The sequence below is a fragment of the Rhincodon typus genome, chromosome 7 (genome assembly GCF_021869965.1).
Source record: "Rhincodon typus isolate 14 chromosome 7, sRhiTyp1.1, whole genome shotgun sequence".
Classification (NCBI taxonomy): domain Eukaryota; kingdom Metazoa; phylum Chordata; class Chondrichthyes; order Orectolobiformes; family Rhincodontidae; genus Rhincodon; species Rhincodon typus.
Genome location: NC_063338.1, coordinates 1,298,406 through 1,320,998, shown reverse-complemented (window position 1 = coordinate 1,320,998; position 22,593 = coordinate 1,298,406). Strand labels below are relative to the sequence as shown.

Genomic DNA, 22,593 nt, shown 5'->3' with positions numbered 1-22,593 from the left:
CCTATTTATTTCAGAACCCCCTTCCCCTCCCCCGTTTCTGAAGAAGGGTCTCGGCCCGAAACGTCAGCCTTCCTGCTCCTCTGATGCTGCTTGGCCTGCTGTGTTCATCCAGCTCTGCACCTTGTTATCTAACATTGATTTAGACCCTGTGTACAAGCCATTGAGAAACAGAATCAGAAATGGCACCAAACACGCCAACAAATTGAGGCATAGAAATAACAAATGGGAGGCGCACTAATGATATCCTTGCAGGGTGACAAAACGTTTGCAACCAAACCCAACAGCCTGCATTTCCCATGGCTAACATGCACATCCCTGGACACTATGCAATTTTTTCATGGCCACGCTACCTAACCTGTACATCTTTGGACTGTGGGAAGAAACCAGGGCACTCAGAGGGAGAGACTGCGCAGATACACAGAGAATGTCCAAACTCCCCACAGACAGTCGCCTGAGACTGGAATAGAACCTGGATGCCTCAGAAAACAATAAAGTTGGAAAATATGAAATATTATGGCACGCTATCCAGTAATATAAAAGAAGATTGCAAGAGTTATTATGTATATGTAAAAGTTAAGAGAGAGGAAAGAGTGGACGTTATGCCACTGGAAAATAAGGCTGGAGAAGCAATAATGGGCAACAAAGATATGGCAGAGGAACTGAATATATACTTTACACCAGTCTTCATTGGTGGAAGACAACAATAGCATACCAGAAGTTCAAAAAGTCAGAGGACAGAGGTGAGCATAGTTTCCATCACTAAGGAGAAGGTAATGGGGAAGCTGCAGTTCTGAAGATGGATAAATTACCTGGATCAGATGGACCTACACACAAGGTTCTAAGAGGGTAGTTGTAGACATTGTGAAGGTATTGGTGGTGATTGTCCTGGAATCACTGGAATAAGGGAGGGTCCCAGAGGACTTGAAAATGGCTAAAGTATCTTTCCTGTTTAAGAAGGGAGGGAGGCAGAAGACAGCAAATTCTAGGTCAGTTAGCTTATCCTCAGTTGTTGGTAAGGTTTTAGACTCAGCATGACTTCAAGGGGAGGTCGTGCTTGCCAAATCTGTTACAATTACTTGAAGAGGCAATGGGAAAGTTACAGCAACAGGAGCCAGTGAACATGATCTATTGGGATTTTCAGAAGGCCTTTGACACATTGCCACACAGAAGCTGCTAAAAAGATGTGTGAATGGTGCTTTGGCGTGGATTTGTCATAGATAAAGGATTAGCCGACTGACAGATTGCAGACAGGTGGATAAACGGGTCTTTTTCAGGAAGGCAGACAAAAGTCCGTGTTGGGACCACAACTGTTCACGTTATACATAAGGATCTGGATGGAGGAAAGGAAGGCATTTTTGCTAAATTTGCAAATGACACAAAGATAGGTGGAGGGACGGGTAATATTGACAAAGGGCAAACTGCAGATGGACTTGGACTGACTGGGAGAGTGGGCAAAAAATGTGGCAGATGGAATATCACATGGAAAACTGAGGTTGTGTACTTTGGTCGGAAGGATAGAGGTATAGACTATTTTCCAAATGGGGAAAGACTTCTGAAATCTGAAGCTCAAAAGGAACTCAGGAGTTCTTATCCTGGATTCTCTTAATTCTAACATTCACCTTCAGTTGGCAGTTAAGAAGGTAAAAACAATGCCAGCATTCATTCAGTGAGGAACTGAATAGAAGAGGAGGAATGTATTGCTGAGGGTGTATAAGGCCTTGGCCGTATTGCATTTGAAATTTTGTAAGCAGTTTTGGGCTCCACATCTAAGGAAAGATGTGCTGGTCTAGGACGGGGTTCAGAAGCAGTTTACAAGAATAATCACAGGGATGAAGGGATTTTCATATAAGGAGCGGTTGAAGACTCTGAGTCAGTACTCAATAGAGTTTTGGTGTTGTGGGGGGAACACCAAGAAGCCAGGGTGGAGGGAACGTGGAGAAGATGTTTTCACCAGGGACTGAAGGGCAAAAGTCACAGGAAAGGGACGACCCTTTACAACTTACATTAAGAAAAAATTCTTCAGCCTGATGGTGGTGAATCTGTGGAACGTATGCCATAAAATGTTATACAGACAATTGGAATTGTTCTCTTTGGAGCAAAGAAAGTTAGCTGTAGATTTCCTGGGTCTATTTATAATTATGGGGGTAGGAGCGGTGTGGATGGGTGAGTTGATAGAAATAGAGTTATAAAGTTATACAACAGGGTAACAGACCCTTCAGTCCAACTCATTCGAGAGTATTGTTACCAGATAGATGGGATTGAAGATGTTGAATGAAAAACAACTTTGCAGTTTATAGAATGAATGCAGAAAATGCTGGAAAAACTCAGCGGGTCTGACAGCATCTGTCAAGAGAGAAACAGCATTAACGGTTTGAGTGTATTATGATGCTTCTTTAGAACATGATCTTCTGAATGTGAAGAAATGAACCGACCTGAAAAAGTCTGGGTGTGTTTTGATGGCTTTTCTGGTGTTTCAAGTATGACTAACTGAATGGGAACACATTTAAAAACTGCAAAGTCATGAAATGCAGTCAGCAAGGTTCACACCTCCGCTGGTAAACCTCAGTTGCTTGTCTAATCCATGAATTTAATTACTTGGCCACAGCTACCACCCTGCCCAGTTAATTATTTGGAAGAAAGAAGGAAAGGAAGCAGGGAGGGAGGGAAGAAGGAAGGGAGGGAGGGAGGAAGGAAGGAAGGAAGGAAGGAAAGGATGGAGGGAGGGAGGAAGGAAAGATTTTCTATTAACAACCAAAGACAACACAAATTGTTCTACAGGCATTTAAATATACTGTTGACGTGATGCAAGAAAAATGGCAGGAGATGTGTGCAGAGCAGCAACGTACAGAACTAATTAAAAAATAGTCATTTTTTGAATGGTATTAAATTAGCGGCAGATATCAGCCCTGTTTCAGTGACCGTGGGATATTTAAATTCTGTCTCAGAATCTGGATTCAGACTTTGATCTCATATCCAAAGAAGCATCACCAATAGATTAACATTGCTTCAGTACAGATATATGAGCGTTGAATTATGTGCATTACATCTCTTAGCTGTTGCAACTAACCACCTGTTGAATCGAGAATGAGAGTGCTCCATGATGAGTTACATCAATTGAGGTTGAACAGTTTGCGGATGCTTTCCTGGTACTTTACATTTTAAAGCAATCTGCAAGCTTGGCGAAAGGACTGAACAATACGTTCTTAAGATCCTCACGGAACCTGTTCTGGGATACTGCATAGATGAAGACGTTGTTGCAGGAGCTGAGTAACTGGAACATGTTGGTCGTCTCTTGGAAGATGTAGGTTATGTCATTGAAATTCAATTTGTTGAAGTATGCATCACTTTTAATCTGCTCGTAGAAGAAATGTCCAACATCAATGGCCCAGAGCAGCAGGAAACTGAGAGAAATGGTGAAGAGCAGAACGATGGATCTCTTACGGTTTGCCATCTCGGGGTCTGTGTCATTCTCAGCACCTATAAGTTTCCTGCGGATTTTTCTGGTCGCTACGATTTTTCTTACAGTCAAGACACTGAGTATCAGGATGAGGAGAAATGGGAGAAAGGGGGTTAAGATGTGCTCCATCCACTCATAGGCCTGCCAGACAGGTAAAGTATAAAAGATAGACTTTATGCCACAGAACCAGGCTACTCCATCCAAGATGTAGAAGGGTTTGTAGATAGTGTACAAAGGGAAATTTTTGACACAACTTAGAAAAAAGATTGCTCCTATGACAAGCAGCGCAGTTTTCTCTGTGCAGTATCTGGTCTTCAGGCTCTGAATGCAAATGAACACAAAACGGTCGACGGTGAAGGCTGCAGTTAGCCAGACTGAGCCATCCCGGCTGCAGCGAACCAAGATTGTGGTCAGCCTGCAGACAGGACACTGTTGCTAAAGTAAATGCGGCTGAACCGGTTCAGGATGCACCTAGCAATGATAACAAGGAAATCTGTCACGGCTATCGCCATCAAATAGTAGGTGATGCATCTGGAGAGTCCACACCGTCCTCTGGATAGGATTGCAATTGCCACCAAGTTTGCTGTGAGAGACAGAGAGTTTAATAGATTACTCAAGTATGAAATATAATGAATATCATAATGTTATCCAGATAGATATTTCCAAGTTGATCCCAAGCACCAGCTATTGCCTCACCCGATCTGACAATGAAACACTCTTGATTCATTACCGTGGCATATCCACACTCTGACTATCCAAACGTCATTGGTGCATGTGTGTGGAATAGTCGGAAACAACCCTTATTGATACCTAGAACCATTGGTCCAATACACCTCTGCTCACTGACTCACTCTAACACCATGGGTGGCAATTTCACAACTGTAATAACCTCATTGTGTACATTATTAAAGACCTCATCATTTTGCTACACCCTACCTTTCAGCATCCCGTTATTATCTGAGATTTCAACATTTCCCCAATTCTACCCTCTTGTTTATTCCATATATTTAACACTCCAGCTGTGATGGTTAGGCCTTTAATTGTTGAGTTGAAATTTCTGCCCTCAACGGCCCAGTCTCTATTCCCTTCTTCAGGTCACTCCTTATATCTTAAGTTTTTGATCATCATCTTTGTCTTTTCCAATATGTCTTTGTGATGTTCTGTGTAAAATCTGTTTGCGAAACCTTCTGTGAATTTCCCGCCATTCATATTGCAAGGTCAGAAGAAATAAAGCAACTCCGCGTGCTCAAGTATGAACTCGAACTGAAAGGACAGGTTGAACATTATAGTAAAACCATATCTTGTCAATGAATAGTAAAGCCAATTATCCAAAATAAATGTCAAATGCAAAAGAAAAGCCAACTGCATCAGCCAAAATCCTTAATAGAATAAAATCGATTTTATTTTTGCTCACTTCTGCGAAAAGTGTCAATAATTAATTCCTAAGACCATTTGAGATAGTTGCACAATTGTATCATATAATCCTTACAGTGAGGAATCGACCCATCAAATCCACACTGACCCTCTGAAGAATATCCCACCCAGACTCAACCTTACTGCATACAGTTCTGGTTGCCACATTAACAAAAGGATGTGGATGCTTTGGAGAGGGTGCAGAGGAGATTCACCAGGATGTTGCCTGGTATGGAGGGCACTAGCTATGAAGAGAGGTTGAGTGGATTAGGATTATTTACATTAGTAATTTACATTAGGAGGTTGAGAGGGGACCTGATTGAGGTCTACAAAATCATGACAGGTATAGACAGGGTGGATAGCAAGAAGCTTTTTCCCAGAGTGGGGGACTCAATTACGAGGGATCACGATTTCAAGGTGAGAGGGGAAAAGTTTAAGGGAGATATGCGTGGAAAGTTCTTTATGCAGAGGGTGGTGGGTGCCCGGAAGGCTTTGCCAGCAGAGGTGGTAGAGGTGGGCACGATAGCGTCATTTAAGATGTATCTAGACAGATACATGAATGGGCAGGGAGCAGAGGGATACAGATCCTTGGAAAATAGGTGACAGGTTTACATAGGGGATCTGGATCGGCGCAGGCTTGGAGGGCCAAAGGGCCTGTTCCTGTGCTGTAAATTTCTTTGTTCTTATCCCTCTAATTCTGCATTTCTAATTACTAATCTACCTAGCCTGCACATCCTGGATGCTGTGGAAATTTAGCATGGTCAATCCACCTATCCTGCATGTGTTTGGACTGTGGGAGGGAGCCGGAGCACCCGTAAGAAACCCACGCAGACACAGAGTGAACGTGCAAACTCCACACAGATTGTTGCCCAATGGTGAAATCGAAGCCAGATCCCTGGCGCTATGAGGCAGCAGTGCTAATTGGCAAGGTTGCAATGTAGATTTGTTTAATCCCTGTACATAACTGTTGATTACATTGCATTCAACACAATGACTATTCTATAGAAATTCCCTCTTCAATAAATGGAAAATACGTCAGGGGTAGACCATTCGGCCCATTTATATTGTCTTGCCATTCAACTTGTTCATGGCTGATCTTCTATCAATATCAAAACAATCAGATCAGTGCAGGAAAATGCACTTTACTACATGGCTATACCGTGATTAGATATGACATCAAATCTCTGGAACTTATTTTAGTTTGAAATAAATCTAATACTTAATAATATAACAGATTACTGTTCAGACAATGCTATTCGTCACAATACATACTTTCATAATCTAGTAATAGAAATGTGTGACATGATAAAGTTAATATAATCAATTCGCCCTAATACGGTATAATATGCAATAAATTACAATAAACAAATGATAATATGATGTTTTGTCCCCGGTTAATGTCCCTTACATTTAGAGAAGGGCCGAATCTTAGAAAAATTGGAAAGGGAAAGAGACACGTTTTGTGGAGGTCTACAAATAAGTAAATACATCCTTTGCAATTCATTTCTTACCTGGCACTCCAACAACAGCGATTATGGGATAGGTAATGGCGTAGAAGAGTCCTTTCGCTGGTCCGTGCATGATCCGTTGGAAACTAATGCAATTCTCCAAGCTATGCTGGTTAATTTTGCAACAGATTCAAAGTTTCCCTCATTTATTTTTTCTCTGAGAGTCTCCAGAGGAACAATTAAATTGCGTCATGCAATTCAATTTTAGATCAATGAAAAACAGATGAATACACTTTTATTTACAGCATTGACAAGAGAATGGTTCTATTACATTTGCGGACGGATTACTGACAAGGAATTCTGTAGTCCTGCCCTCCCTAGTCACGCTCAGCTTGTCCATCAAAGTGCCTGACAGCAGACACAGACCATAGGTCCTATTTGTACCCAATGCAGTCTCTTCTCATTATTTTCATCAGATTCCTAATGATTTTAGCATTTAGAACGTCAGATTAAGTCTATATTTAGTTGATTGGTGACATTACTTTACTGTTTAGATTTACAGTTGAACAGTTGGAAATAACTGTTAGTAAAAACGGACGATTGTTCATTTGGAACAAAATGAGCCCAACACAGGAAATTCTGTGCAAAGTGTGAAATGCGGAACACTTTATGTGTCCTACCAAACCACATGCAGAAAATACATTGGAATGATCGAGAATGAAGTCCGAAATTCTAGTGAAGGAACAATAGGGAACTGTCCTGCTTTAACATAGAGAGACGCAGGTATGGGGAATACTGATTGAAACACAACTTAGAAATGAACACAGAGATATCAAGAACTGCAGGTGCTGGAGTCAGAGACAACACAGTATGGAGCTGGAGGAACACAGCAGGTCAGGCAGCATCAGAGGAACAGGAAAGTTGACGTTTCGGGTCGGGACCCTCCTTCAGACCCAAAAAGTCAACTTTCCTGCTCCTCTGATGCTGCCTGGTCTGCTGTATTCCTCCAGCTCCATACTGCGTTGCCTTAGAAATTAACGCACCAAGTTTAAGGAATGGAGAGATGGCCAATGCAATGTGAAAATATACATGCTCTAGAGTGGTAATAACAGAGAGAGACTAATTCCACGAGACGCTAATATTGCTGTCTACGCTAACATTTATTGCCATCCCCAGTTGTTATTGAGAAAGGGCTGATGACCAGTGCAATCCATTTGGTGTAGGTACCCAGTGAATGTCCTTACAGGGGGATTTGACCCAGCGATGCTGAAGCAACAGGGATATATTTCCAATTCAGGTTGGTGGTAGCTTGCAGGGGAATTAACAGGTGGTTGTGTTCCCACGTATCTGCTGCCCTTGTCCTTTGACATGAAAGTTATCTTACGTTTGGAATGCGTCATCGAAAGAACCTTTGATGAATTTCTGCAGGGTATTTTGTCGATTAAACACACCGCTGCTGCAATAAAAACAAAGTAGTGTGTTGCTGGGGATTTGGAAGTAACCAGGCTGTGCTGGAGAAACTCAGCAGATCTTTCAGCGTTTGTAGAAAGAGGAACAAAGTTCAAGTTTCAAAGTTCTCTGATTTCTCTTCACAGATGCTGCCTGACCTTCTGAGCTTTTCCAGCAATTTCTGTTTTTCTTTCTAATTTACAGAATCCACAGTTTTTTCGGGTTTTTCAAGTTCCATGACTGCTCTGACTCTATTTGTGGCTCTGTGTCACAATGACACCACTCGAAAACTGGAGGAACAGCACCTCATATTCTGCCTCGGGAGCCAACAGCCCGATGGCCTGAAAGTGGATTTTACAAGTTTCAAAATCTCCCCACCCTCGGCCCCATCCCACAACCAACCCTCACTCTCATCCCCGTCTCCTTGATCTGACACAACCTGTCCAATTTCTTTCCCACCTATCCGCCACTCCCACCTCAATGACCAATCCCGACCACTGACTACATGCAGTCACCTATCACCATCCTACCTACCTTCCCTAGTCCCATCCCTCCTCTCTATTTATTTCTGAGCTGCCGTCCCCCTCCCCATATCTGAAGATGGGTCCCGACCCGAAACGTTAGCTTTCCTTATTCCTCTGATGCTGCCTGGCCTGCTGTGTTCCTCCAGCTCCACACCTCGTTACTTCTGACTCCAGCACCTGCAGTTCTTGCTATATCAATCCAATTGACTTATTTATCCTGCGTGTTGTCAAGATTCTCGTGTGTTATGGAAGCCGTACATTTCCACGGAAGTACGGCATGGTACATCATATGCCTGACTTGTGCCTTAGAGATAGTGAATCGTCTTTGTGGAGTCAGGAGGTGAGTAACTCATGCATCATTCCTAGTCTCTGACCTTTACTTGACGTCACTGTATTCATATGAGTAGCCCAGATTAGTTTCTGGTCAATGGTAAGATTCTGGATGTTGATCATGAGAGATTCAGCAATGATAACGCTATAAAATATCAAGGGATGATTGCTTGATTTGGTGCAAAATTGAATTCTCTCCTGTCCTCTAATACTTCGTACAGCGAGGAAAGAAGATCCACACGTCCATTGTTTCCACGCTGGTCATCACACATCCAGTTATTCTAATCTCATCTTGCGGTAATTCCCATAATTTCCATTTGGTCCATAACCTAGTATAGTAGGACATTTCAAGAGCTCATTCAAATACTTTCTTTTCTCGCTTCTGCCATTCTTTTAGGCAGTGAGTTGCGGATGCCCTCTAGGTGATTTTATTTCCTCAAATCCCCTCTGAACCTCCTGCTTCTTACTCTAGAAGTATTCCCATGGATTACTGACACCTTTACTAAGGGGAAAGGGTTAATCCTATTTACCTATCTCTGTCCTCATAAATTTCCTGCACCTTAATATGGATTTAATTACAATTAATGTGAATAAAGTTTATATTCGTAGCAATTCTCATTGAGCAATGAGAAACTGAATTACATTTGCACACTCAAAGTGACATACACAGTCATACACATGGAAAGTATTGCAGGTCTGAGGAGCCAAATATGCAGAAACAAAGCTGTCACCTGTCATCTTGCCCAAGTTTTGGTTCCCTTTGCAGCCTTATGTTATCATCTTGGTGAATGAACATGTTTCAGATTTCCAGCATCCATAGTATTTTGCCTTTAACTAGAGGATTTGTGCTAGTGAGTGACTTGTTTCCCATTGTTTGTCAAGTTTGTAATTCAGTTTGTGTTGGATACTGGGGCGAAGCTGGGATTTGAGAAATAAGAAAGGAATAAGCCCTCGGGGAAGAGTGACCTCATGGATAGAATTCTTCATTAAGATGGAGAGTGAGGAACCCTTCTCAGACTAGATTACTGAAATAAAGGAAATTATAATGGTATGAGGTGTGAACGAGCTGTGATGAATTGTGCATCAGTCTTTAAATGCGTAACGGGAGGTAGGTAATGGCAAACATTTAAAGAATGCATGGACAAGCTACAAAAATAATCCATGCTAGTCTGGCATAGGAACAATTAGGGGAATGTGATCAAACCATGGCAAATAAGGGAAAATATGGTCAGTATCTAATGAAGAAGCATAGAAATTGGCAAAGTAAAGCAAAAGACCTGAGAATTTGGAACATTTTTGATTTCAGCAAATGGAAACAAAGGGATTGGTTAAAAGATAGAAAATAGAAAATGACAATAATCTTGCAAGGACTATAGAAACCAATAGTTTTTTTGAAAAATAATCATTCACAGGATGCAGGTGTCACTGGCCAGGCCAGAATTTACTGCTCATCTCTGACTGCCCAGAAGGCTTTTAAAAGTCAACTGCATTGCTGTGGATCTGAAATCACATGTAGGCCAGACTGGGTAAGCACGGCAGTTTCTTTCCCTAAAGGACATTAGTGTACCAGGTGGGTTTTTCATGATGATTGACAATGGTTTCATAGTCATCATTAGATTCTTGATTCCAGGCTGATAGTAGAAACTTCGAAAGGTCTATGAGGAGAAAAAGATGAGTAAAGCTGCATGTAGGTTCACAAACAGTGGAATATATAATGGGGTACAAAAAGATGGCAGACCAATTAAAGATATAGTTTAGTTTTGTCTTCACAAAGGAGGAACACACATAACATCCCAAAACTATGGAGAATCGCAGGGTCTCATGGAATTGAAAGAAACTAGCAGGGAAATGAATCAATCAATCAATCAATCAATCAAAATAGGGAAACTAATGGCATTAAAGGCAGATAAATTCCCAGAGCCTCATAACCTACACCTGAGTACTTCAGGAAGTGGCCCTAGAAATAGCAATGTGCCGGTGGTGATCTTCCAAAATTCTACAGACTCTGGAAGAACTACTTTGCATTGGATGTCAGCTAACGTCACTCCAGTATTTAAGAAAAGAGATGGAGAAAAAATGTGGAATTAGCATGGCATTGATGTTGGGAAGAATGCTCGAGTCCACTATAAAATGTGTTATAGCAGACCATTTGGAAGATAGTGCCAAGATCATAATAGAGTCAGCATGGACTTACAAAGGGGAAGATACATTTGAGGAATTGTGCAGAATTTTTCTGAGGATGTAAGAAGTAGAGTGGACATGAGGGAGCCAGGACATATGGTTTACTTGAACATTCAGAAGGCTTTCGATAAGGTTGCACATAAGAGCTCAGCATGCATGGAATTGGAGATCGTGTACTGAAATTGGTTGAGGACTGGATAGCAGACAGGAAGCAGAGTGGGAAGAAAGGTGTCTTTTTCTGAGTGGAAGGAAGTGACTAGTGGAGTACTGCAGGAATCAGGGATAGTTTGGGCCCCAGCTGCTGTGAGTTTTTTGAGCAAGTAACCAAATGGATTGATGAAGGCAGAGAGGTAGACATTTTCTACTTGGACTTTAATTAAAGCCTTTGATAAGGTTTCACATGGTAAACTAATTAGTAAAGTTAGATTACGTGGGATTCAGGGTGAGCTTGCAAATTATGTATGAAATTGGCTTCATGTTAGGAGACAGAGGATGGTGGTGGAGGGTTGTTTTTCAGACTGGAGGCCTGGTATTCCACAGGGATTGTTACTGGACCCACTTTTGTTTGTCATTTATATAACTGCTTTGGATGAGAATATAGGACATTTGGTTAGTAAGTTTGCGGATGAACCAAAATTGGCGGTGTAGTTGACAGTGAAGACTGTTATCCAAGATTTCAAAGAGAGCTTGATCAATTGAATCAATGGGCTGAAGAGTGGAAGATGGAGTTTTATTTCAATAAGTGTGAGGTGGCCTTGGGTAGTTTTGTAGAACAGAGAAGCCGAATAGGTAAGGCAGATGAACTCGGGGCATGGTTGGGTATATGAGACTGGGCTATCATAGCTATTACAGAGACTCGGCTCAGGGATGGACCGGACTGGCAGCCTAATATTCCAGGATATAGAAGATATAGGGAAGTAAGAAAATGGGGGAAAGAGAGGAGGGGGAGTGGCGGTTTTGATTAGGGATAACATTATGGCTGTACGTAGGGAGGATAATCTTTGGAATACGCCCAGGGAAGTTATTTAGGTGGAACTGAGAAAGAAGAAAGGGATGATGACCTTATTGGGATTGTACTATAGACTCCCCAGTAGTCAGTGGGAAATTGAGAAACAAATTTTTAAGGGGATCTCAGTAATCTGTAAGTATTTAAATAGGTTGGTTATGGTAGGGGATTTTACATTTCCAAATAATGAGTGGGACTGCCATAGTGTTAAATGCTTGGATGGAAAGGAATTTAAGTGTGTACAAGAAATTTTCCGATTCAGTGTGTGGATGTACCTACTAGAGGAGGTGCAAAACTTGACGTATCTTTGGCAAATAAGGCAGGGCAGGTTACTGAGGTATCAATGGGGGACCACGTTGGGGCCAGTGACTATAATTTTATTAGGTTTGAAATAGTGATGGAAAAGTATAGAAGTTAAAGTTCTAAATTGGAGGAAGGCCAATTTTGACAGTATCAGGCAAGAAGTGTCAAAAGTTGATTGGGGATGGATTTTGCAGGTAAAGGGGTGACTGGAAATTGGAAGACTTCAAAAATGAGATAACCAGAGTCCAGGGACAGTGTTCATATTAGGGTGAAGGGCAAGGCTGGTTGGTGTGGGGAATGCTTGATGACCGGAGAAATTGCGGTTTTGGCCAATAACAAAAAAGGGAGCACATATCAGATGTAAACAGCAGAGCTCGACTGAATCCTTAGAGTATAAAGGCAATATGAGTATACTTAAGAGGGGAAATCAGGAGGGTAAAACGAGGACATGAGATAGCTTTGTCAAATATGGTTAAGGAGAATCCAAAGGGGCTTTGTAAATAGATTAAAGACAAAAGGGTGACTGGGGAAATATTAGGGCCCTTAAAGATCAGCAAGGCTGCCTATGTGGAGAACTGCAGGAGATAAGGGAGATACCAAACAAGTATTTTGCATCAGTGTTTACTGTGGAGAAGGATATGGAAGATATAGAACGTGGAGAAATAAATAGCGACATCTTGAAAAATGTCCATATTACAGAAGAGAAGGAGGTGCTTGACTTCTTAAAATGCATAAATGTGGATACATCCCTGGGATCTTATCAGGTGTACCCTATAACTCTCTGGGTAGCTAGGGAAGTGATTGCTATGCCCCTTGCTGAGATATTTGTATCATCGATGGCCATGGGTGAGGTGACGGAAGACTGGAGGTTGGCTAACGTTGTGCCACTATTTAAGAAATGTGGCCAGGAAAAGTCAAGAAACTATCGACAGGTGAGCCTGACATCAGTGGTGGGCAAGTTGTTGGGGGTATCCTGAGAGACAGGATTTACATGTTTTTGGAAAGGCAAGGACTGATTAGGGATAGTCAAAATGTCTTTGTGCATGGGAAATCATGTTTCACTAACTTGGTTGAGTTTTTTGAAGAAGTAAAGAATGGATGAGGGCAGAGTGGTGGACATGATTTAAATGGACTTCAGTAAGGCTTTCGACATGGTTCATCATGGTAGACTGGTTAGCAAGATTGCAGGGAGAACTATCCATTTGGATAAAGAACTGGCTTGAAGGTAGAAGACAGAAGATGGGGGTGGGGCGTTGCTTTTCAGACTGGAAGCGTGTGACCAGTGGTGTGCCACAAGGATCAGTGCTGGTCCACTGCTTTTTGTCATTTATATAAATGACTTGGATGTGAACACAGGAGATATGGTTAGTAAGTTTGCAGATGACGCCATATTTGGAGGGGTAGTAGACAGTGAAGAGAACTACCTTAGAGAACAACAGGATCTTGAACAGATGGTCCAAAAGGTTGAGGATTGGCAGATGGCATTTAATTGAATAAATGTGAGGCACTGCATTTTGGATGGGCAAATCTTGCCAGGACTTATACTCCTAACGGGTGTGTTACTGAACAAAGAGTCCTTGGAGTGCAGTGAAAAAGGCGTTTGGTATGCTTGCGGTTTATTGGTCAGTGCACTGAGTATAGGAGCTAGGAGATCATGTTGCAGCTGTCTAGGACATTGGTTAGGCCACTTTTTGAATACTGTGTTCAATTCTGGTCTCCCTGCATTAGGAAAAATGCTATTAAACTTGAAAGAGTGCAGAAAGTGTTCACAAGTGTGTTGCCGGGGTTGGAGGATTTGAGCTATAGGGAGATGTTAAATTGGCGGTGTTATTTTCCCTGGGGGATTGGAGGTTGAGGGGTGACCTTACAAAGGTTTATAAAATCATTGGGAGCATGGATAGGGTGAATAGCCAAGGTCCCTTTTTCCCTATGGTAGGGGATTTTGAAACTGGAAGGCATTGGTTTAAGGTGAGAGGGGAGAGATTTAAAAGGGATCTAAGGGGGAACCTTTTCACAGAGGGTGGTTTGTGTATGGAACGAGGAGTCAGTGGATGTGGTGAAGGTTGGTACAATTAGAACATTTACAATGCCTCTGAATGGATACATGAATAGAAAGGGTTTAGAGGAATATGGGCCAAATACAGCCAAATGGGACAAGATCAGTTCAGGATATTTGGTCGGTATGGACAAGTTGGACAGAAGATCTGTGGTATAACTCTGACTCAATATAAAGAATAACAGATATCAGGAGTGATATACAGAGTGAAACTAACTGAGGTGCTGAACAGACAGAATAACAGATACATGTAAGTGACTTACAGATTTGAATCTAATCCAGGGGTTCGGTCTAGTTTATGTGTAGAATAACAGACACCCTGGAGTGAGTTATAGACTGAAATCTATTGCGAGATGAGAGGTAATTTATATACAGAGGAACAGGTACCGGGGAGTGAGTTACAGATAGGATTATAATCGTGGGGTCTGGTTAGGTTTACGTACCGAATAAAGGTTACTGGGGAGTGGATTGCAGAACTGGCTTGGTCATAGAGAATGGAGAGTAGCAATGGAAGGGTGTTTTTCAGAATGGAGATCGCTAACTTGTGATGTTCCACAGGGATCACTGCTGGTTCCTTTGTTGTTTGTAATACAAGTAAATGATCTGGAGGAAAATGTAGGTGGTCTGACTAGTAAGTTTACGAATGACAACAAAATTTAGTGTTGCAGATAGTGAGGAGGATTGTCAAAGGAAAAACCGGGTGTACGTATATTGCAGATTTGGGCAGAGAAATGGCAGATGGAGTTAATTTGGACAAATCTGAGATGATACATCTTGGAAGATCAAATTCAGGGGTGAATTAGACAATAAATGTCAAAACCCTTGGGAGCATTGACATACAGAGGTATCTGCGCATACAGGTCCACAGATCCCTGAAAGTGGCAACAAGTTGGATACAGTGGTCAAGAAAGCATACAGCACGCTTGCCTACATTGGCCGTGGTATTGAATATAAGAGATGATGAGACATGTTATAGCTGTATAAAACTTTAGTCGGGACACGTTTAGAATATTGCATGCAGTTCTGGTCACCACACCACCAGAAGGATATGAATGCTTTTGAGAGGGTGCAGAGAAGGTTTACCAGGATGTTGCCTGATCTGGAGGGTTTTAGTTACGTCCAAAGGTTAGATAAGCTCTTATTACTTTCACTGGAAAGACAGAGGCTGAAGGATGACATGGTAGAGGTCTACAAAATTATAAGATGCGTAGATAAGGTGGATCATGAGATGCTTTTCACCAGGGTGGAAAGGTCAACTTCAGAAGGACATAGTTTCAAGGTGAGAGGGAGAAAGTTTAGGGGAGAAGTGCGGGGAAAATGTTTCACCCAGAGGGTGGTGGGTGCCTGGAATGCACTGCCAGTGGAGGTGGTGGAAGCAGGCTTATTAGCATTGTTTAAGGCATATCTTGATAGACACATCAACGGGAGGTGAATAGAGGGATACAAACCGTGCATGGACAATAATTAGTGGATCTAAATAAGAATTAGGAATTGGTACAGGTTTGGTGGTATGCACATCACTGTCGTACTTTATTTACAGCATAAATAACTTAAATAATTATGCAGTTTGTGAGAAATAAAACTTACCAACAGAGACCCTTGTAACTCGCACCCTCAAATAATTCTCTGAAATTGCACGAGAGCGCAGTATTTGAGGAGAAATTGACTCAGAATTGAATCAACTGTTGATATCTTGTGTGCCTATTTAATTGAAAAAACACAAGTATATTTACATTGAAGCAAATTTTAAGAAAGTATAATAATTTAACAGAGTAATACAGTAAATGGTGCAGTATTCAAGGTAAGGAAATTCTGCTGGTTTATCGCGAGCACCTGTTCATAAGGTGCTGGTTAAAACAAAGCTTACTGTCCTGGTAAAATTTAATTGTTAAGGAACAGCAGCTGACAACCATCTGAAAATGGCAAAATTTTAAGGTAATAAATTTCTGGAATCAAAAAGGTTAGCCTGATAGTAATCTGTCAATTGTTGTGAATTCCCATTTGGTACTTATCCCCTTTTGTGAAGTGAATCTGCCAACCTCACCTGGTCTGGCCTATACGTGAATCCTGACACATAATAATTAACTCTTAAACATCCTCTGGACAGTTTGAATGGATGATAAATGCTGCCCCAGCGATGTGAAGTGATGACCCCGTGAACAAACAAACAAAACGAAAATCCAATCACTGTTGTTATTTATGAACTCGATGTTTCATGGAGCTGGAATGACTGAGTGAATTTCTTCCTACATTCAGAGCAGGTGAATGGCCTCTTCACAGTGTATTCACTGGTGTACAGTGAGGGTTGATGATGTCCTTAACCCAGCCCCACAATGAAAGTACCTGAATGGTCTCGCTTCAGTGTGAACATGCTGATGATACATCAGTCTACTTGAGTTTTTAAAGCACATCAAATCACTGGAACTTTTAAAGTACTTCCTACAGTCTGCACATTTAAAGGGTCTCTCCTCAGAGTGAACCTGTTGACGTTTCAACAGGCTTGATGACCGGGAGAAGTCCTTCCCACACTCTGAACAGGTGAATGGTTTCTCCCCAGTGTGGACTCACCAGTAAGTCAGCAGATGGGATGACTGAATGAATTCCTTGCCACACTCAGAGCAGGGGAACAGCCCATTTCCAGTGTGAACCCGCTGGTGAACCAGCAGGTGGAAGGACTTCATGAATACCTTCTCACACACGGAGCAGGTGAACGGTTTCTCCCTGGTGTGACTGTGCAACTTGCATGGGTAATTGAAGCCCTTCCCACTGTCCCCACATACCCACAGCTTCTTGTCATTGTGGCATTGGTTTAGCTTAAAGTTACATGATCGCTTGAAGTCTAATCCACACAGAGTCTGCGCACAGTTTATCTTCACTGTGAATGGTGCATCCACCTAACATATTCAAAATTTGATGATATTCAGCTTACATTAAATTAAGCAACCCTATCTTATCCTGGTGAGATTTTTGGTATGTCTCTTGACTGCACAGCCTTAATTTCTAAAACACAGTGGAATTGATTTAAAACAGAAAAAAAGTGAGATAATGCACAAAAGAAAGGCAGCTCATAAAATCAAGGGGAATTGATCTGGCAATGGGGGGAACAGCTGGCACTAGGGAATAGTGACTATAAAAGTTGCCAGATTGTCCTTAAATCACCACCTGGTTCACTCACATTCATTAGGGATGGGAACCTGTCATCCAGTCAGCACTGCCACAAGTTTCTGTCATCAATTTGAAGAGAGAGATGATTGAGAATAGTCCATGGGCTTTTTATATATTCAGTGGGAGAGGCTGTAGCCTCTGTATAGCTACGTGAAGGGGTTTCTTCTTTGCTCTGTTGTTCATTCAATAATAATCCAATCAATTGAAAATAACCCAAAAGCAGCAACAAAATCCAATAAAGTGGAAATAGAATGGGAAATGTCAAGCTATCTAATTAAATCAGAATGTATGTCCCAGGAACTGTGAGACATTCTGTAACCTGTACCCTGAGAGTCCAATAGTTCAGGAAGGTCACCACATACTTCGTGTCAATAGATAACCAGGCTCATACTAAACGGCAGAGGAGAAGGAGAAACTAGCAGGAAAATGAAATTAAGGTCACAATCAGGTGAACTATGACATTGTTGAATGGCAAAGCAGCCTTGATGGGCCAAATGGATTCACACATTCTCCTATATCTACTATTCAGCTGGAGTGACCCACGCCACACATGCTATCCATTTGGGTCTTCAAAATTAGTTTTAACCGAATGAAGATCCTCCAACTTCCCTAAGCCCTCCACACGGCACAGCTCAGGGTCAGAAACATGGAACCAAATTTTGGGAAGCTACCTCTCTGGGTACCTGCACAGAGGCTACAACCTGTCACAGTGAATATATACACGGCCCATGGACTCCTCCAGCCTGCAAACATTACCTGCAGCCTGGATAGGAGTGAAACTGCAAAAAAGAAACCATAATCCAACTGCTCTAGCACAGTAAGGACTGCAGATGCTGGAAGCCAGAGTCAATAGTTCAATAGAAGTGAAGCTTGGAAAGCACATTAAGTCAGACAACATTTGAGGAGCAGGCAAGTCAACGTTTCGGGCCAAAACCCTTCGACAGGATCCGAAATGACGAATGTTTTGCTCCTCGGACGCTATCTGAGCTATCTGACCTGCTGTGCTTTTCTGGGTTCACATCTTATCACACTGAATTAGGAGTCGAGGCACTAGGACCCGGTTAGGAAACAAAGGTAAGCTGATACGCACCCCGACACCTCAACTCCAAGCGACACCAAGTTTATGCAGAGATAACAAGGTGTAGAGCTGGATGAACACAGCAGGCCAAGCAGCATCAGAGGAGCGGGAAAGCTGACGTTTCGGGCCTAGACCCTTCTTCAGAAAAAAAGGGCCTAGTACTGTAGATACAGAAAGGATGTGCCCCTGGCTGTTGTGTCTGGAATGAAATAAGCACTAATGGTGACGTTACCCAGTATCCCTTTCAGCTGCATGAATATCTGGGATTTCTGTGCTGCTTTAATTCCAGTCTCCTTAGCATTCCCGTTTTAACTGCTGTAACGTTGGAAGTCATAAGATTTGAAATTGCATCCAGAAGCTCCTCTGTACCCGTATCTGAACAAGGTCTAGACCCGAAACGTCAGCTTTCCTGCTCCTCTGATGCTGCCTGGCCTGCTGTGTTCTTCCAGCTCTACACCTTGTTATCTCAGATTCTCCAGCATCGGCAGTTCCTACTTTCTCTGAAACAAGTTTATGCAGATACGTCCTGACCCCAGTAGATCCAATATGGCGGCGAGCAACCAGGAACTGATCGCCAAAAAAGGCACCAGGGCCACAAATCGGGCCAAATTGCAGGTTATGAATCGAGGTTTAAAGTATTTATCAACTGTTTATAAACCCTCCCTGTCGGCTCCAGAGCTCCCTCTACGTTCCCGTATCCTCACCGCCTGCAGATGAGGGAAAGCAGCAATTCCCTCCTTATTATCATCACTACCACTGCACATGCCCCGGATCCTGTTGTGGGACTACGCCTGCGCACAGCTCGTTTTTGGCTTGAATGGGGATATTCATGACTGCGGGAGACAGCAGGCAAAGGTGCTGCTATGAGGGATCTACTGACAGTAGGAAGCGAGAAACCATTCACATTCGTGAAATATTCAAGAATGAGGAGGCACCAATGTGAAGTAAGTGGCAGAAGCAAATGTGACACGAGGAAAAACGTTTTCAAGCAACAAAAGGTTAATGTCTGGAATGGACTGTCAAAAAGTCTGGTGGAGCCAGGTACAAAGAAGATTTCAAAATAGAATTGAACAGTTATTTGAAGAGGAAAAATGACAAGGTTATGGGGAAAAGATAGAAGAATAGTATTCAGTGAGATGATCCTTTGGAGTACTGATGAGCCAAATGGCCTCCTTTTGCGCTGTAACAATTCTGTGAACTCTTAATTTTGAGCTATACAAGGAAATATCAGGACAAGTGAACAACAACTTGGTAAAGAGGCCAAACTCAAGGAGGAAAAAAAAGTGAAAAAATGTAAGATACGGATACAGAGGAGTTTCTGGACATAATTCCAAATCTTATGACCTCCAACGTTACAGCAGTTAAAATGGGAATGCTAAGGAGACTGGAATTAAAGCAGCACAGAAATCCCAGATATTTGTGCAGATGAAAGGGATACTGGGTAACGTCACCATTAGTGCTTATTTCATTCCAGACTCAACAGCTAGGGCCACATCCTTTCTGTATCTACAGTACTGGGCCCTTTAAGAATTTTGTTCATTTCAAAGGTTTTGTTTTTAGATACGCCAGAGAAGACCGCTCCATTTTACTCAATCTCTCCTGAGAGGGCATTGCTGCTGTTAAAATTCAATTCACTGGTGTACATTACTGTCTAGGTAATGGACAAGAATTGGCCAATGAGAATATAAATTTACTGTGTGAAATATCTTCAATTGCATTGCCAGATTGCCCCACACGAGGGGCTTTAAGAAAAAAAAACTTACGGGCAGTTGAATGTCCGAGCACCTACTGTTGAGGGGCAGCTTGTTTAGATACAATGTATTGTTAGACCTGACTTTACACTGGCTCCAAAGAAATGGTCAGAGCACCACAATTGTCATTGAAGCTGGTTACGAATTTCCCATGAGTTAAGAGTCATAAATAATGGAGAAGGTGCCAGTTCTGTTGGTAAGATGCGCAAACCTGTTCAAAATGTGGCTAATTTACTTTGAGAAACACAATGAGAGAAGGTTACATGACTGAGATCTTTGCACAAACCAAGGTTGACATGTTCAGGAGAACTGAAGGGAGAGTTGGAGTTGGGGATCAGAAGGAGAGAAAGCCGGAAGTTAACAGGTAGCTAAAGAACTTAGGCCCAGTCAGACTCTTTCCTGTAGTTTTGTCTTTGCTCCTGAACTGCTTGGGAAATTTGCTTCCACTCAGTGACCCAGACTCTTATACACCTTCTTTTCCAGGATGCCTGCTTCACACCATACCCTTGGCTGCACTAGAACGCAGGTATAGCTTTAGGCTAACAAGATGTAGAGCTGGATGAACACAGCAGGTCCAAGCAGCATCAGAGGAGCAGGAAGGCTGATGTTTCGGGTCTAGAAGGGTCTAGGCCTGAAACGTCAGCCTTCCTGCTCCTCTGATGCTGCTTGGACCTGCTGTGTTCATCCAGCTCTACACCTTGTTATCTCAGATTCTCCAGCATCTGCAGTTCCTACTATCTCTATAGCTTTAGGCTGCTTGTTTGAACCATTGGAGAATGTGCAGAGGCCAGCTGTTTAAAGGAACACCATCCCTCTCTGCTATTGTCATTTCAAGGGACAGAGACATTGTGTGAGAGAGACTGATGTCAACCTGGAGGGGAGGCAAATCAGATCTTGAGCAACAAGTAACAATGTGGTAAGTTAGAAACTGTTCTGAATTCCTCCTGCGATTTTATTACAGTAATGATTGACATAAACTTGTTTTACAGGGAGAGGGTTCATAGATAGGAAACTCAGACTTGTCATCAAACTAATTTGAGAGTCACCCAATTCAGCAGGTCCTGATCGTTATCGGTATTATGGAAGGGCAAAAAAGTGTTCCCAGCCCAGAGAAACCCATGTTCTGTGTGTGATCAAGCATTCAACCGGTCATGTGACCAGACCAGGGCAAGGCCGTGTAATGTGGGGACTGTGGAAGGAATTCATTTACACCTCCCAACTGGAAACTGACTGACACAGTCACACTGGGGAGAGAGGCCATTCACCTGCCACGCATGAGGGAAGGGATTTACTCGACCTTGCAACCTGCTAAGGCATCAGAGTTCACAGCGGATTTAGACCCTTCACCTGATCTGTGTGTGAGAAAGGATTCATTCAAATCACCCATCTTCAGAGACATTAGTGCATTCACACTAGGGAGAGGCCATTCACCTGCTGCAAGTGTGGGAAAGGATTCACTCTGTCCTCTGACCTGCTGAAACACCAGCGAGCTCACTCTGGGGAATGACTATTCACTTGCTCTGAGAGTGGAGAGAGATTCATCATCTGCTGAGACATCAGCGAGCTCACACCGGGGAGAAGTCATTCAAATGCTATGTGTGTGAGAAGAGATTCAGTGATTCATCCTGCCTGCTGAGACACCAGTGGGTTCACATTGGGTCGAAGCTGTTTACCACTCTGTGTGACAAGGGATTTGTTGAGTCTTCAAAATCACTGAGAGACCAGCAAGTGTACACGGGGAAGTTGTCATTCATCTGCTCCGTGTGGGGAAGAGTTCAGACATCACTGCAGGACTCTGATTCCACAGTTACTGTTCATCAGATTCAGGACAGGATGTTGTTCATCATGACAGTGTTGGAGTATTGATGTTATTTATTACAATTACTGGGTTTGAGTTGACTGAATTTGTATCAAACGTTCTGAAGCTCAGGATATCTTTGTGGACAGTCAGCCTCCAGAACAGCAATGTGACAATGAGCAGGGATAATCTGTTTTGAGTGAGACTGGTTGGGGGAAAGGTTTCACAGCTGGGTATCCTTAAAGAAGCTGCATGCAGTGTCCATCAATGCTCTGAATGCCTTTAGAGAGAGGTGGCACAGCGGGTTTTACAGTGCTTTATTTCCACCTCCAACTCTATTTTGATTTAGAACATTCCCACTCTCTCTACTCCCTCCCTAACTTTTGATATTTTGCACTGCCCACAATAGGATTTGCTTGTAAGAATTCAATTGGTTACATGAGTGTTTTGCTGGTGATAGTTATTTACGAACATAAAACAAAAAAGAAGTCATGGTGAGAGATAGTAGGAACTGCAGATGCTGGAGAATCCGAGACAACAAGGTGCAGAGCTGGATGAACACAGCAGGCCAAGCAGCATCATATGAGCAGAAAGGCTGACGTTTCGGGCCTAGACCCTTCATCAGAAAACCCTT

The 22,593-nt window shown here is 42.5% G+C and overlaps 1 pseudogene; it reads right to left on the bottom strand.

The window, feature by feature from the left end:
* Positions 1-2,618: 2,618 nt before the first annotated feature.
* LOC125483541 lies at positions 2,619-19,146 on the bottom strand (annotated as a pseudogene).
* Between the last annotated feature and the right edge of the window lie 3,447 nt (positions 19,147-22,593).